This window comes from Anabrus simplex, chromosome 1, assembly GCF_040414725.1.
Source record: "Anabrus simplex isolate iqAnaSimp1 chromosome 1, ASM4041472v1, whole genome shotgun sequence".
Taxonomy (NCBI): Eukaryota; Metazoa; Arthropoda; class Insecta; order Orthoptera; family Tettigoniidae; genus Anabrus; species Anabrus simplex.
The window spans coordinates 238,177,074-238,195,610 of record NC_090265.1 but is presented as its reverse complement, the minus strand read 5'-3'; the positions used below and the strand labels follow the sequence as shown (position 1 = coordinate 238,195,610).

Genomic DNA, 18,537 nt, shown 5'->3' with positions numbered 1-18,537 from the left:
TCTATTCCCTGATTTCGGTTAAGTTCTTTCGACTTGTTTGAAATTTACATTTATAGTTAGAAATTTGTATTTTAGAAAATAAAGTTACATTACTAAAGATTTGAAACCTTCCCCTGTAGCTAGCTTTAAAAGACTATCACATGTTAAACAACATCTGCCATTACCCTGAGCTGGTGGACCTCCCGAAGATGGATGAGATGGCCCCGCCTCCGTTACAAACACACTCTGGACTAGAGCGAACACTAAGAAAACCTGATGTGAAATATGCCAGCTTTTATAGCCGAGGGGAAAGTTCCAGAAAACTCTGGGCCAGGGCCCTGACACACCCCCAGTTTTCATTGGATAATCAAATAAACATCAAAATTTTATCATTGGTGAATAAACAAATGTACAAAAATTTTCATTGGCCAACGCTTTAAGTTGGCGGGAAGAGATAGAAGTGTTGGTAACTTTTGAACATAAAAAAACAAACACTAAACATTCCAGTTTAGAAAACCTTAACACACAAATTTTATCTTGAATTTTAATAGTTCTTCACCCTAGAGGGCGAGACATAAGTCGGTAGTAGCGACATTTGTTGAGAAATGTCCAAACTTCTTGTACTAGTAGTTTCAGATGGCCTTATCGAAGACGCTTAAATTAAATATGCGGGCCGGGTGTACATCTGGTACAAACTTTATTATTATTATTATTATTATTATTATTATTATTATTATTATTATTATTATTATTATTATTAATGAGATCTGGGAGCGATGGTCTATTCGCGTGTATATGTTGTTTGTTTTCAGTTTATTTTAAAATAACTTTTGCACTGTCGTGCTAATGTGTTTTTCTCCTACTTTTCCAGGTGCGTGTAGTTTCGACTTGTGATAGGCAGTGACAGTACACTGGAGGTCGCAGCTCCTGCTACAAGGTGAGCAGATGGTATACATTACTGTATCGAGTTGCTCGGGGAGGTATCGCTTCCACGACCAGCGCCAGGGAGCCGGCTGTGCTAAATGTGCAAACATTTTGTTGTGTACTTGTGTACTTGCATCCTTTCGCTAATCTGTGTAAAGTGATCCATACTGAAGTAAAGCAACATGAATTTGGGAGGGTTAGGTATATATTTTGTGTGTGTGTGTGTGTGTGTGTGTGTGTGTGTGTGTGTGTGTGTGTGTGTGTGTGGAGATTAATTGAAGAAATGGCTTTACGTCGCATCGACACAGATGTCTTATGGCGGCGATGGGATAGGAAAGGCCTAGGAATGGGAAGGTAGCGGCTGTGGGAAATCACCGAAAACCATCGTCAAGTCTGCCGACAGTGGGGCTCGAACCCACTATCTTCTGGATGCAAGCTCACAGCTGCGCGCCCCTAACCGCACGGCCAACTCTCCCGGTGGCCCGGAATGTAAGGCCAGACACTGATCCTAACACCACGTGATTTTTCAGATGAATATTTCAACCCGAGACCTACCGGGATTCAAAGCTCCAGCGTCTAGGTCGAAAACCAGCAGCCGGTGTGGATAACTAATAGGTTAAATTATCCAAGCTCAAGCAGTATACGGAATAGTATATCCAACCTAAATATGTAACTCTACCATGTGTTATGAACGAACTTAGATTGGTGTCAATATTTTCTGATTCTGATCCAGCATTAACAGATGCTATTCAAGCAAGTCGTGACAAGCTTAAGCCAGATGATAAGACATTCAGTTTTACAGAAAATCCAAATCAATGTAATTTGACTTCCTACATCGAAAACATCACTTGTATTGATCAAGATTCGCACCACGGCCGCCTTGGCCGGGAGCTAGCCTCGAAATCACTCAGTTGTCACGCCTCGGCTGCAATTAATGCACCGGGCGAGTTGGCCGTGCGGTTAGGGGCGCGCAGCTGTGAGCTTGCATCCAGGAGATAGTGGGTTCGAGCCCCACTGTCGGCAGACCTGCAGATGATTTTCTGTGGTTTCCCATTTTCACACCAAGCAAATGTTGGGGCTGTACCTTGATTAAGGCCACGAACGCTTCCTTCCCGCTCCTAGGCCTTTCCTATCCCATCGTCTCCATAGGACCTATCTGTGACGGTGCGACGTAAAGCAAATTGTAAATTCCGGGGAAAAACATAGAATGGTCACATTGGCTCCAGCGACCACATAAATATCGGATTGCGCAGGGCCGGTTGCTCATAATTGCAGAATGACTGGCGCGAGAAATCGGAACGTGCAATGGATTTTCTGTGATGCAGACCAGATTCAGAACCGTCTCGAACAATCACGGCAGTTGAAGACCAACGCTATCACGGGGATTATTACAAATCGTGTCACTCAACAATCCACATTCCAGATGTGATTGCAGGTGAAATCCAGCCATGCTTAAGCAGTCCAGAACTGTGTAAGATAATTCTAGTGACAAATTACATTAATAACAATTCATAACCACTATGTCGTCTCCAAATTTGTCATTACTCCTTTTGGTTTTCAAAGTTTTGCTGTATTGAAATTATTCCTGTGGCGTAGCCCTTATTCATCAGTACGAAATGAACAATATTTTCGTATGTATTCTTGAACTTGCATAACGCGTTGCGTTACGACCGTCGTGTATAGAATATCTCCATGTTTTGAATTGCAGTCCTTCCTTTGTTATACGTTTTATTCTCTAAGTTTATTTTATAAAAAGATTTGCTCGTAGTATGCAATTAATTAATGGAACTGCACCCAGCGTTTGTAGTGCCAGCAAAATATTCTTTAAAATAACAATCGTTATTGCAGTTCTTGTTATCAGGCTAGGGACATCTGGCCAGCACAGTCTTATGTACTTAGAGAGTGCGTACTAAGTATACCTTAAAACTCGTGTAATCATGGTGCCTTTGTTTTTAATAGATATCATCCTAGCATTCGCTTGGAGATGATGTTACGTTATGTGACAAAGTGAGAATTTTAATTCATTTTGCATACTAATGGTCTTATCTCGGTATAGCCTCCAGTTTGTAGCGCAAGCGTGAATGTGGAGGTGGTGGTTTTAAGGGCCATAAAAATAGGGTTATCAGCCTTTCTTAACAACTATTACAAGAGAAAGGAGATGGATTCCTCAGAGATGGAAGGGGCGTTAAAGGCGAGAAAATTATAGACCTGATAGATAATCTTGGCACCTAATACCGCCGGGATGAGAAGATAAGAAGGGTTGACTAAGGAGTGGGGGGGGGGGTGTCATGTGAGTCGTTAGTTTCAAAAACAGATAAATCAAACGTACAGCATTTTTCAGCAGACGTATAAACCACTCTAACTCTACTGCATGAAGAAGTAAATCTTGAACCTCTGGCAAGATTTTTGCACGAGATAATTGCACACATACCTCAGATATAAACTATCATTAGTTTATAATTTCGTAAATAATTGGGAATTTATTTTGGATGTATTTGGTATAGAAGCAAGCTGCACGAATGTATCCCGTTTTGAAACAATATAAGTACTTATTAATAATTACCATTGTCAAAACATTGTTAACCAGGCATCGACCGCGTGGTGAGTTGGAACGGGAGCGGGCGTGTGGTGAATTTTTCTCTCACCCATGAAATGAATGAAGAAAATCATCTTTATAGCACATATTTAGATTTAATTGGTGATTTAAAGCTTTCTGTATTTATTTTCATAAGAATTATTGTATTTTACAATATTTTAGTTACAAATGTAGGATATTACTTGACTTAATTATATCCGTTACTCCACACAGGAAGTTACTTAGTAATATAGAAAAGCCACAAAACCACAACAAATAAAATTCTAAGATGTTGTATATTCAAACCGAGTCCAGTGTAATTGCAACGTTTTAGTTATCACTGTCTTCACGTTGTTCACGTCCTCGGCACCTGATACAGAGAACAGCTGGAGCGTCTTCCTTGTACACCGGTACAAGACAGTGGGCACAGCATGGTTTGTTGTTACGATTGTTTTTCCTTAGACAGAAGCTGCCCCCTTTAAAAGAAAATCACCATCCCTTTATGGTAATTCAGAGGGCACAGCCTCTGCAGAGTCTACAACGATCCTATTTATCTGCGATCGCAAAAGTGTAGGCAAACATCCTGCTGTTGCTCTCCTAGTGAGGTGAGGCTTGCAGAGTTTCGTTGCTAACTTTTTCTGATAGAGTTGTCTTGGGCTAGCATTCTCACAGTTAAAACTGTATAGCATGTAACTGTTTAGAGCAAGTATATCATGGAGTGTATAGAAGATTCGTAATCTATTGCCAAATCAACTCCACAAAATCCCTGGCTACTCTGTTTGTCGCACGGATAGAGTAGCAATCCTCATCCGGAATAGAAGTTCATATGAGTACGTAAAAGGTTGGTGAATGTTGCGCGTTTTTGTCATATACCATGTTCATTCCAGTTTAGGATAGTTGACTGGCTAATTGGTGAATGGGGATTATTATCTATGATGGAAGACTCGTGATGTAATAGATAGGCTAAATTCTTGAATTTGTGAAAGGTAAGACAGGATTAATGACTAGGCTGGTAAGCTGGGAGAAAAATTCGTTTGGGGAATGTATAGGAGGTGGAATTTGAGGGTTGTGTTCAGGTTGCCTATGTAGATGTTGCCTCAGTGGTCGTGAGTTTAGTCCATAGTGGGAATTGCTGTTTGGGAGGAATACGTTTGGATCGTGGTGATACTGAGAAACAAGTTAGGAGAGGAAAATGGGAAAAAAATATTTGGAGATGCGGGAGGGGGTTGAATTTGTAATTTGTTGGCGACGATTTCTTGGTGGTGCTGCTGCTGGTGGTTGTGATTGCTGTGAAAGATTCTGTTGTACTCGTTGCCAGTCAGAGGAATTTTTGTTGGTTTCGGTACGGCGCACGTAGTTTTAACTTTAAATAATGAGGACAGCATTTGTAGTTAGCAGCAGCGAGATTTTGGTTTCAGTTAACACATTGTGGAGGTACGGTTTTCGAAATATGGCATTTTGAGCAATAATGTTTACCTGTACATCGTGCACACCTCGCCTCCAAGAAACAATATTCTTGGGGGCCTATAATTTGACAGCGTGTGCGTTAGGAATATCTCAATTGTAATGACGTAACTCAACTTCCACAACATTGCGAGCAATTTTGGTTAAGTTTAATATCGCTTTGTTCGCGTCATTGTTTTTGAGTTGAACTGCACACAGAGGAGTGGATTGCTGGTTTTTGTTTATAAATCGTGTCACTGTATGTATTATCGTATAATAATACTTTTCGTGACTTCCGAGGCCCACGTTTCAGTTATCCTCCAAGGCAGAAAATTACATGATGTTTTATTTTCACACATACAGTATAATTCAGGCTTTTTAACAATATATATGAATGTGTGTTGTTCATGATATTATTGAAATTACCATTAAAGTTGTATATTTATTTCAGAATGGAGGATGTATCTGAATACATCAGTGCCTTTAGTTACGGCAGTTGAATAAATCTGCATTGTAAAATTAATGGGCCATGAATGATCTACAAATAGAGGCTGATGATGGTGGTGTGTGTGTGTGTGTGTGTGTGTGTGTGTGTGTGTGTGTGTGTGTGTGTGTGTGTGTTCACCCGGAAGTCATGGGTTCGATTCCCCGTCAAGAGGTTAAAATATTAAGAAGCGACATTTCCACTTATAGAGGCACACGGCCCTGAAGTTTATTCCGCCTGTACCAAAAGAAGTATGGAGCATTCCATGTGGAACTGGGCGGAATAAACAGTATTTTTAAAATTTTAATACGAAGTATCTTAGAAAATAAAGTTTTTGGAGATAATCATTACTGCACAATATCAGCTTTCTCTGTTCAACGTTGTCTGTTCTCAGCTATGCCGGAGGTATCTTCTGCTCCCTCGCCTCTCACCCTAAAAATAATGAGATACAGACTCTTTTATCGTCTTCTAAATCGCCCTCTGCTACCTCTGTTGTCTTGTGGAGGTAGTACATTAGTCTCCTAGGTAACCAACCCTTCTCAGTTCGCTTTACCCACACCATATGGCGTACCATACGAGCAGATGTATTGAAGATGGTCATTTTGAACTTTAATATGTTATTTCTGCCATTTTCCCTCTTATTCTTCCTACGAAAACATTCTCGCTACTTTTAATTGTTGTTATCCCCAGGGTTACGAGATCCATATTTGATCTGTATTTGATGATTTCTCTTGAGTTTAATTTAAGCTCTGCGTTTATTGACCGCGATGTTTAGCTGTTGAGTGTGCCTTCTGGTGTTTCTTCTCTGAACTCTATGATCGTCATCATCATGAAAATAATACCTGTATTAGCTAGAAATGTATTCATAAACTTCTGCCTCAGATTCTAATTCCTTAAAAGCAAAAGCTTTGTATATACGAACATTCAAACACTGATTTAAATTTTTAATTAGGGTATACATTTTATTAATTAATTAGTTGTTTGATACGTCCACTGTTAAAAATTCATAAAGCACTCTGTGACAAAGTTCATTGAAAAGGTATAGAAATGTGGTAGCGCTAGTGGCCGACGACCACATCAATATTAGCGAGAGCACGGAGGGACCATTCCGAGTGCAAAGCTCGTAAAACGTCGTGGACCATATGTTCTTTACTGCTCCATATAGAACAGCAGCCAAATGAACGGCGTCCTCTAACGTAGTTACTCCTGAAGGGGTTTTACGTCGGATTAAGGTGCTTCCCCTGCTTGTTAATGTTTCAAGACGGTTGGTTTATATCCTATTGCTGTCCCATGATACGGAAATTATATCTTTGATCAGCATTTTGTCCCCTTGTGGAAGGGTCTTGTTTGTGAGATATACTCAGTTTGAAAATCAAACTAGAATTCGTTCGTTTACATCATGTGCATCAGTGTTATACACGTAACCTCGTTAACTCAAAATGTGTAACTCGTTCGTTCGTAATTCGCAGTTGTGTGCAGTAAGTTTTTTTGCAATAAAATTTTACGTTTGAGTTCAACTGCAGTTAATTGGTATATTTGAAGAGGTGATCGGAGATTCTTTCCTTCAGAAATGTGTAGAATTTTTCTCGGTCTTAGCAATAATTCGCGAGAAAAAAGTTCCGATGGTCTGGCTTTGCTCGTAGGGAATTCAAACACTTAACAAAATTGTTACAGTGCCTGAATAATTTCGCAGAAATTATGAAAATCAAAGAAAAAACTTCTGATAATATTTAATCACGCTCATGTACTTTATTTTACTATACAGAGTGTTAGGTGTATACGTGCAGATATTTCTTGTAGCAATAGAGAACGATGTGACGAACCACTATATATCAAACTTTTAGTAATCCGCGGAAGTTATTTTCGAGAGCAAAGTGATATGATGTTTTTAGAATAGGTAGTATGCCTCGTTCTGCGAATGAATAGCTTTCCGTTGATAACAGGCAAGTCACGCGCCATCCGTACCAAACTGGTTCTACTGTAACAGCTGAACGCTACCTTTGTAATGCCACGAGATGTTACGTAATATACTTGCCAAACTGGTTTTATGTTTACGAGCAACTGAACTACGATAACAGCTGAAGGCTGCTACCGGTGTTCACCATGTTACGTTACATTCTCGCCAGACTGGTTTTGTTGTTAGTATTTAGTTTCCGTCAGACAACCCTAGTTATCGGTTTCGGACCCTGGAGCTGTATCGAATTGTCAGCGTTAATACTGGTTCATTTGCTGTTACGTCACTTAGGGGATTGGGATATCTGTGGTCGTCAGCCCCGTGGTCTAGTGAGTATGGAAATGACCTGAAAACCTATGTCTTTACGCCAACGAAAGCAAGCATGGGATTGAATTGAATTAGGCAAGCACAGAGTCAACGTTTTACTTCAAACGAATAATGGACATGTTATACAAATAAATAAATTAAACGTACCTACATTTCGTGCCTCCTGTCGGGCTGTGTGGCTCAGAAGGTAGAGGTGCTGGCCTTTTGACTCCAACCTCGCAGGTTCGAACTTGGCCCAGTCCGGTAGTTTTTGAATGTGCTCAAATACGTCACACTCGTGCCGGTAGATTTAGTGGCACGTAAACAGAACCCCTGCGGGACTAAATTCCGGCACCTCATCGTCTCCGAAAACCGTAAACGTAACGCAAATACTATTATTATTATTATTATTATTATTATTATTGTTATTATTATTATTGACTACTCGCCAATAATGTCTGCCTAGAAAATACTTCTCATCGTTTATAACTATGGATCTCGACAGTTGTATAATGTCCTAATTATGATGATTTTCAAAATTGGCTTTAAGTCGCACCGACACAGATAGGTCTTATGGCGACGATGGGACAGAAAAGGGGTAGAAGTGAGAAGGAAGCGTTCTTGACCTAAATGAGGTTCAGCTCCAGCATTTTCCTGGTGTGAAAATGGGAAACCACGGAGAACCATCTTCAGGGCTGTCGACAGTGGAGTTCGAACCCAGTATCTTCCCAATGAAAGTTCGCAATTTCGCGCCCCTAACCGCACGACCAACGTATTCCAAGCAGGTTCGATGGAGGCTCAATTCGGGGGTATTTGAAGGTGCTGAAATACGCCAGTTTCGTGTCTGTAGATTTACTTGCATTAAAAAAAGTCCTGCGGTACAACATTCCAGCACCTCGGCATCTCCAAAACCCGCCAAAGTAGTTATTGGGACGTAAAAAATTACATTATTATTTCGTGCTTGCAAACGAAAAGCATATGTGTAATGGTAAAATAAAGCAAAATAAAAGTGGCCAGTCTGACTTGCTCAGACGTTTAAAGCACTGGTTTCTTGTTTCCAACTTAGCAGGCTCGATTTTGGGTCCGTCCGGTGGCATTCGAAGGAGCTCGTCAGCCTCGTGTCGGTAGATTTACTGGCACGTAAAAATAACTCCTGCGGGACTAAATTACAGCGCCTCCAGAAACAGTATGAGTAGTTAGTGGGACGTAAAGCAAATAAAATTACCGGTATTATTATTATTATTATTATTATTATTATTCAGTCTTATTATTATTGCTACTACTCATATTGAACTTCTTCTTATTACTCTTTTTTCTCGTTTGATTATTATTATTATTATTATTATTATTATTATTATGCACCTGTTCATACTTTCGTCTTATTCCTCTTTTTACTCTCCTTATAAGTCGTATACTTGTTATTCATATTTGATGTTTTGTTATTAATATTATTGTTATTTTTATATTATTATTTTTATTATTTAGTTTAGCTTCATGTGACACAATACTTTTTCCGTCTTTAATTCAAATTTGTGTCGTGTGCCGGTATACTTCTATGTTTCTGTCCTGTGTTTCAAGACAGTGCTGCAAGATCTGTGTTTGTTTCCCCAGCCCGGGTGTGTTTCGTTTCTCATGTGACAGAGTTACATCTTACGTTCTGTTACATGTTTAAGTTTGGCCTTGTGATAGATCGCCTTTAATCTGCTCTGTAGCCTTTAAAAGTGTAGCATGGTCAATGACCTCAGTGCTTGTTTTGTTCACATATCTGGACTAAGAACTCGTCTCACTCGGCACAGCAAGTTCAAGGCCAACTACTTCTATCTGTTTGTTTGTTTGTTTATTTATTTATTTATTTACCCAGGTATGTATGTCAACATTGCACTATGTCAACACCGTACCACGAACATTTACTCAATAAACGGGGTGTTTGGGGGGGGTCTCTGTCCTGGGTGGTGTGTTCTGCGGGCCTACTCTGGGGTCCGTGTTGTTGCTGCGGTTATCTCTCTGTGCGTTCAGGTATTTACTAACATGTTCAATTCAATTTATTGTATGTACAAGACATACGTCCCACTTGAATTATTTCATCCTCACAACTCTACTTCCTTACTCCATGGTCCAAGAGCTACACGTATAGCTGACGGCCCACCCACCCCTCTACGAGTGTGGGAATGAAATAACTAATTTGATTGAATTCTTTTCATATTTCAGTAGTGATGAATATAAAACAAGCATTTTTTTGAATTTTTATACGTGTTAATGATGATGATGATTGCTGTTTTAAGGTCATCGGCCCTTAAAAACGCAAAGTGTCTTCTGTTTTAACTCGAGCTCGATAGCCGCAGTCACTTAAATGCGGCTAGTATCCAGTATTCGGGAGATAGTAGGTTCGAACCCCACTGTCGGCAGCCCTGAAAATGGTTTTCCGTGGTTTCCCATTTTCACACCAGGCAAATGGTGGGGCTGTACCTTAATTAAGGCCACGGCCGCTTCCTTCCCACTCCTAGCCCTTTCCTGTCCCATCGTCGCCATAAGACGTATCTGTGTCGGTGCGACGTAAAGCAAGTAGCAAAAAAAAAAAAAGAAAACATGCAGTGTAGGATTGAGCAACTGCCGAAATGTGTTGAAGGTCAATGTCTAGCGTTTTAACAAGCACGTCTTCCGCACTCGCGCACTGAAACTCTCGATTATAATTTTTGTTACCGGTACATAAGTTTCCCTGCTCGGATTTATGAAAATATCGACCTATCGAGACTCAAAATACTATAACGATACTGTACTGTACTCCCAAGCCATTACGTTGCACAAATGGCGTAACATCTGACATACCAAAGTAAAACTCGTAGCAATTGTTCAAAGTAATCACCCTGGGCTTCCCTGCAGGCTTCACTTCTCCGAATCCAGTTGCGACGCATTCGAGCCAAGACACCAGGGTTGTGTCCGACTCGTTGGCTGAACGGTCAGCGTACTGGCCTTCCGTTCAGAGGGTCCCGGTTTCGATTCCCGGCCGGGTCGGGGATTTTAACCTTAACTGGTTAATTCCAATGGCACGGGGGCTGAGTGTATGTGTTGTCTTCATCATTTCATCCTCATCACGACGCGCAGGTCGCCTACGAGAGTCAAATGGAAAGACCTGCACCTGGCGAGCCGAACTCGTCCTGGGATATCGCGGCACTAAAAGCCATACATTTCATTTCATTTCACCAGGGTTGTTCAGAATATCCTCTGCTGCTTAAACAATACGTTCACGGAAGTCGTCCGAAGTGGGTACTTCAGTTCGATATAGTTTGTGTTTCATGTTCCCCCAGACATTAAAGTCAATTGGAATAAGGTCTGGAGACCTGGCTGGCCAATTGATAGTTCCACATCGTCCTGTCCACCGTTGAGGAAATGTCTGCACCATCGTGTTAAATCCACGTGGTTCTGCGTAGTCGAAGCGACACGTCCTCTGAAAGCTCAAGTAACGTACTGTATCTACAGGAGCAAGGTAACATTAATAAAAAGATGATTAGTCCACGTAACCAACTTCCTACTACACCCATCCAGGTATTAATTCATAACCGGTGCTGGAAATTGCCTTCTTCTACTGAATGGGGATGTTCCACAGCCCATGAGTGGGATATAGTGGGTTCGAACTCCTCTGTCGGCAGCCCTAAAGACGGTTTTCCGTGGTTTGCCATGTTCACACCAGGCAAATGCTGGTGCTGTTCCTTAATTAAGGCCACGGTTGCTTCTTCACCATCCTAGCCCTTTCCTGTCCCGTCGTCGCCGTAAGATCAATCTGTGTCGTGGCGACGTACATCAACTCGTAAGAAAATGGTAATCAGCTGTCAAAGACACTGCACCCGTTGAATATGGTCAGGATGAACTAGTTCTTCATGCAGTGTCCTACGTATGGTCCAAGTTGGTACACCAACGGCACGTGTTATACTACGCGTACGGCGCCCGGGATCATCGTTTACTATTGCTAGGATGCCCGGCTCCATGGCAAAACGGTTAGTGTGCTGGCCTTTGGTTACAGGGGTCCCGGGTTCGATTCCCGGCAGGGTCGGTATTTGAACCATCATGGTTATTTTCCCTGGCGTGGGGCTGGGTGTATGTGTTGACTTCATCCTCATTTGATTATCATCAAGGTGCGCAGGTCACCTACGGGAGTCAAACCAAAAGGCACCTAGCGAGCCGAACCCGTCCTGGGATATCCCGGCACTAATATCCATACGCCATTTCATTTCCATTGTCAGGATGTCTTCTTCCGCGTCTAGAATTACACGTGGCCGTTTAGGTCATCGCTTCTGAAAGCGTGATGTAACACAACCTGCATCGCGAATACGCTGCAGTACAGCAAGTATCGTTGCGGGATTCGGCACCCGTCTGTTGGGAAGCCTTTTCCGATAGGTTCATGGAGGGCGACCCGTGTTCTGTTCTGCCACACGATACACTAACAGCATATCATGGTATTCGTGGTATTCATACACTGGCATTATTCAAATACAACGACGTTGCGCAACACATCTGCGCAGCGGTTCATCATATATTCGCGGGCGTTTGACTGTCGCGACCGATCGGACCTTGAAAAAAAATAGCCCTCGTACTACTACGAAGTAACTCGCGTACTAGTACGGACGATAATTCGCCTCTCTGACAGCTGTTATTCAGGTCAAGGTCAGACAGACAGCTCATACCTCTAGTCCGGTGGTTTCATGTAGGGGCGGGAACCCGTCCCACCACACCCCCGTCGCTAGGAACAGCACACGACCAAACCGGCACGTGACAGGTCTAGTGAATTTGTCAAACTGCTTACGTGAAATATTGTCCCACAGTGTGATTTCAATACCATGGATTCTTGGGAGACCAACTCGCCGTATGCAGAAACACCCCGTGTTGACGTGTACGTAAATAAAGTTTCTTACGTAAACGAAAGAATGCGTGGGATAGGATTTCCAAGTGAGTGGTATCAGAATTGAATTGTCAAAGCACATCGAACGTTTTGCTTCATATCAATAAGGGACATGTTATAAAAATAAATTAATTAAACGTACCTCCTCTTCATGCTTAAAAATGAAAAGAACTTGTTTAATTGTAAATTAAAGCATTCTGCTTTTGCAGTGCCTATTAAACGTATCAAAATAAACGTTGCCAGGCTGAGTGGCTCAGACGGTTCAAGCTCTGGTTTCATGAACTTAGCAGGCTCGATCCTGGCTCAGTCCGCTGGTATTTGAAGGTGGTCAAATACGTCCGCTTCTGATCGGTAGAATTACAGGCACGTTAAAGGATACCCGTGGGCAAAATTCCGAAACCGCGCGTCTCCATTGGCACGTAAACATTTATTATTATTATTATTATTATTATTATTATTATTATTATTACTGAGCGAGTTGGCCGTGTGATTAGGAGCGCGCGGCTGTCAGCTTGCATTCGTCGTAAAGCCACTTACCAATATTATAATAAAAACTGTGTTAGTCCATTATTACTAACTATTACTAAAATAAAAGTTAAACGCCCCACTCAAACTCCGTAGCTGGTAATCTGTCAGAAAACACTACAGAAAACACTGAACTTTTAACAAGTCCGAATTATTATTAATCTTATAATTGCGGACATGTCTCCGGAATTACCGAAACATGTACTTACAAATTGTTTTACGTCGCACCGACACAAGTAGGTCTTACGGCGACGATGGGAGAGAAAAGGGATACAAGTGGGAAGGAAGCGTTCGAGGCCTTAATAAAGGTACAGTCCCAGTATTTCCCTGATGTGAAAATGGGAAAGTACGGAAAACCATCTTCCCGGAGTTCGAATCCACTATCACCAAAATGCAAACTCACAGCTGCGCGCCCCTAACCACACGACCAACTTATTCTAACCTCTAATGCCGGACTGAGTAGCTCGGACGATAGAGCGCTGGTCTTCTGATCCCACCTTGGCAGGTTCGATGGCGGCTCAGTTCGGTGGTATTTGAAGGTGCTCAAATAAGCCAGTCTCGTGTCTGTAGATTTACTTGCACTAAAAAACACTGCGGTAAAAAATTCTGGCATTTCAGCGTCTCCGAAAACCGTGAAAATTAGTTAGTGGAACGTAAAGACATTATTATTATTATTATTATTATTATTATTAGTAGTAGTAGTAGTAGTAGTAGTAATATTATTATGATTACGGAAGTTCTAATTAAGCGGGTCCATTACAGTCATCACTTTACCTATCGGCACTTACTGTCCAGTAATAAGCCTTCTGTCCGCCTGTGTGGTATAGTGGTTAGTGTGATTAGCTGCCACCCCCCGAAGGCCCGGGTTCGATTTCGAGCTCTGACACGAAATTTGAAAAGTGGTACGAAAGTTGGAACTTGGCCCATTATGCCTCGGGAGGTCAAATGAGTAGAGGTGGTTTGATTCGCACCTCAGCCATCCTGAAAGTGGTTTCCCGTAGTTTTCCACTTCTCCAGGCAAATGCCGCGATAGTACCTAGCTTAAGGCTACGGCCGCTTCCTTCCCTTTTCCTTTTCTATCCCTTCCCATCCCCCGCAAGGCCCCTGTTCATCCTAGCAGGTGGGGCCGCTTGGGCGAGGTACTGGTCATTCTCCCCAGTTGTATCCCCGACCCAATGTCTCACGCTCCAGGACACTGCCCTTGAGGCGGTAGAGGTGGGATCCCTTGCTGAGTCCCAGCGAAAACCAACCCTGGAGGGTAAACATATTAGGAAAAGGCAGAATAAGCCTTCTATTACAAATGCCCGGCGGCAATTCCACAGTAGCTCTTTTTCCTTCGAGCAATGTTCACGATGGATGAAACTACGGTTTTTGAAATTTGTCTCATTAATAACAATTTCACTGAATACTTAAAGTCTTTTCTTTCAGTGCCCACCGTCCTTTCATTGACCTGAAAAGTTTATAAATAAGCATAGACAACTCGCATTGTCTATTGTCAGAAGTTCATCGTAGAGTGTCGCAATAACAGCACAGAAATTTTGCGCCCATTTTTCATTACTTATTAACTATTTCCTTTAATTTTGTCAGCTTGGATCACTGAGTAATGCCAATGACGTCTTATAAATCACACACAACTACACAACACTTGATTCGCATGCATGTAGTGGTACGGATCTTCAACGTCACTGTAAGAATTCTGTGTACTTTTCACACAGACTACCCTAGACCGGTTTTCGAGTACAGCAAGTGGCCAGGCACGTGAGTCAACCTCTCCTACTTGCCAAGCCTTTAGGGGAAGTGCACAACAACATGTGTTGGCCTGCGATAAGAAACAGGTTCAACAAGCCCTATACTCTGCTACTGTACTTCCACTACGCGTGGACAGAATGACGTAACCGGCGTATCCTACTACGGCCGTTCAAAACACATTAGCTCCTGAAATATTTGGCTCAGTTACGGGCAAACTAATAGGACAAGGTAAAAAGTTCATATCATATATTGTGAGATGTATTTTTCTTTGCCGACTAGCTTAATATCTGCAAGGAATACCCCTAACACCCTGTATATAGAGAGGAAATTCAACGAGTGAAACAGTTCTAATACCTACCTCGAACAAATATTAATGGAATATACAGTTTTCGGTGTGGAACTACCGAGTGCAGTGGCCGCGCATGTTAACTCGCTACAGCTATGTAGCCGAGCTCTGCATTCGGGAGACGCGTGGGTTCGTACCCAACTCTCGGCTGTTCTGAGGGTGATTTTCTGTAGTTTCCCATTTTCTCTTCAAGGCAAATGAAGGGGACCGCTCCTATTCATAGGCTACAGCCGATTTCATCCAAATCTTTACCCAGTTTCATTAACCATCATTCATTTCATCTTTATTAACACCTCGCCTGCGGTTGGTGTCTGAAAGGACATCCGACCTTAAAACACGTCATTTCAGTTCATCTCACCTCATCGCCGACCTCGTATCAAGGAACGGGACTAAGGGGTAGGCATACATATGTTCGGTGTGGAACTGATATAAGGAGTCGTAAGTCCTACAGCTATGTCTTAATAGGCATTTCGCGAAAAACAGTCTCTAATACGTCCATCATCTTAAGACCTACACGACCCCCTGTGGGTGGGGGACGCAGACGAAGAATACACCCACGGTATCCCCTGCCTGTCTAAGAGGCGACTAAAAGAGGCGTCCAAGAGATTATTGTATTAGAACCATGAAACTACTTGTGATTAGTACCATCACGTGGGGAACACCATGGGTCGCCTTTACTTGCGAGGTTTGTGATTAGTAGCAGCAGAGAGCAGTTCACTGTGGGTTTACAGAACTTGTGATTAGTACCACTATATGCGGAATACCACGGGCTTACGTTGTCTGTGATTGGTACCATTATGTGAAAAACACCACGGGTCTGGGCGTTGCCTGTGATTAGTACCCACTGTGTGAGGAAAAGCACGGGAATATCGGCGCCCGTGGTTAGTACACCTAGGTGAAAAACACCATAGGTCTGCGTTACCCGTGCGACGTACATTATTTGTGAGTAGTACCATAATGTGTGGAACACCGTGAGTGTACGCTACTTTTGATTAGTAGCGCAACATGACAAATACCATGGTTCTACTTTCCTAGCGATAAGTACCATTATGAGGGGCCTATGACCTGGATTTTGGAAACTTTTAGTCAACAAGCATCATCGATTCAGTATTGTGCTTTGGAAGCTGTCCCTTGGTCAGTAAATACTATTGTTTTAAGGTAGTATCTGGGAATGTGGGGCATTGTGGGTCGGATCCACTGATTGTTTTAAATTCATATTCATATATTCATTCTTTGTCATGGCGTTTTGAATTCTGGTCAGTGGATGATTTTGGACTTTTAAATTATTACATTTGTACTCAGCTGATTTTCTCCAAACGACGTCAGCACCATATCTCAATGCTTTCTCTTTTCTTAATGTCATCTTTGTTCATAGTCCAGGTCTCGCCACATGTAGGTTTTGATGTTGATTCTTGTTGTTTAAACATCTAGGTCATCGGCCTCTAATGGTACGAAATGAGGCTGAATTTGTGAGGAACGACAGTTGTTGATTAGTCAAATACAGAGGAAGAGGTCATCGAGGCTGGGGTACAGGCTACGACATGGTGGACTGATGATCGGTGTGTTAGTGAGTAAAATACTTGGAAAATGTCTTCGCCTGATACGTGGTGCCTGGTGCCTGAAGAACTATGAAGGTGCTAAGAGGACAGCTGAAGGTAGATTCACTTCGAGGAAACTCATATTAGAGACAAACCAGTCACAAGACTGAATACGCATCATGCGGTTGCTCCATCATACTTCAGTCCGGTTCCATGGCTAAATGGTTAGCGTGCTGGCCTTTGATCACTGGGGTCCCGGGTTCGATTCCCGGCAGGGTCGGGAATTTTAACCTTGATTGGTTAATTTCGCTGGCACGGGGGCTGGGTGTAAGTGTCGTCTTCATCATCATTTCATCCTCATCACGACGCGCAGGTCGCCTGCATCTGGCGAGCCGAACTTGTCCTCGGACACTCCCGTCACTAAAAGCCATATGCCATTTCATTTCATCGCACTTCAAAATTCATTCTATGCTATTAATAAAAATGATATAGTATATGTTTGTTCCGGTTAGGCTTGAACTCTGCTGGACCAATTGAGCTGAAATTCGGTAAAGATGTAGCTCGGAATCCCGAGTTACACAACGGATGTCTTCGATTTTGATATATTTCACCGTTTCGAATTAGTTTTTTTCACAGGTGTATGTTCCATATTTGGGCAATTTTTGCCCTACACCAACTAAAATAACGGGTAAACCGTTGGTCGTACCGAAAAATGACGTGCACCATGAGGCCTTGAAAGTAAATTTTCTAGGAGAAACGTCGTATGCATTTTCTTCGTAATCCTGACAGTTGTAGAGAAAATTCAACTTTCTTGTTTTTTAGTGTGTGTGGGTTTTTTTTCCCTGTGGTCGCCTTCAGTAATGAATAGGCTACTCATTTCGCGCGTGAGTAGTGGTCACTTGAAGCAATGTTCTTTACCATTCATTTAAAGTCGTTGCTCGTTAGTTTAATAGGCCAACTGAAGAATGAGTGCGTCATTCTGCGTAAAGCATTCAGTTTTACTGAGAGTACTAATATTTTTAATATTTGAGAACTGCTGTGGGCTGTAGTTAATTTATCGAACCATTTTCATTATTATCATCGTATTATAGTTATATTCCTTATTCCTATCTTTTTAATATTGTGTAGGTTTAGGATTCATATCTAACGGGTTTATAATTCAGATTTCATTTTGCGTCGTTAACATCGTCATCGTATTATATTTATATTCCTTCTTTCTATCTTTTTAATATCGTCTATTGATTGATTGATTGATTGATTGATTGATTGATTGATTGATTGATTGATTGAGAGATAGTATTTATATTCAGTAGACTTAGAATTCAGATTTCATTTTACGTAGTTTTAGAATTCGCATCTCTTATTCAGTTATTTGAATTATTATATTTTTTTAAAGTCTCCCGTTTTTATGTATAGCAAAATCTTTTATAATATTGTGAGACGTTGTGTGACGACTACGGGCCCCGATCTGAGTCGGGCATGGGTGTCACTTGTGCCAGGCTCCTCCTGTAATCCTTCCTGTGCGACCTCCCTTTGTCAGATCTTGTTCCTGTCCGACTTCCGCGGTATCAAAGCTTTCGAGGTTTAAAGAGGCTTTCATTTCCCCGCCTCTCCCTGTTCTTTACTGTGCCAGAGACCAGAGTGTTTTCATCTCGCGCATCCCACTAATATCATCAGAATTGTGCCATTCGACTTCAAGAGACTGCAGTTCCGTGCAGATTGGCCTTTGCAGTGTCAATGAACAAGTCGTCAGGTCATTAGTAGGACTGTATCTAGAGAACCAGTACTTCAGTTACGGCCAGTTTTACGTAGCGTGCTCT

At 41.9% G+C, this 18,537-nt stretch overlaps 1 protein-coding gene across 1 annotated transcript in view; it reads left to right on the top strand.

Moving 5' to 3' along the window:
* LOC136886224 (uncharacterized) overlaps nucleotides 1–18,537 on the top strand; it is a 905,658-nt gene that overhangs the window by 197,286 nt on the left and 689,835 nt on the right. The window contains exon 2 of the mRNA XM_068231034.1: nucleotides 851–916. The gene's annotated coding sequence lies outside the window, so the exon portion shown is untranslated. The remainder of the gene's footprint in view (nucleotides 1–850; nucleotides 917–18,537) is intronic.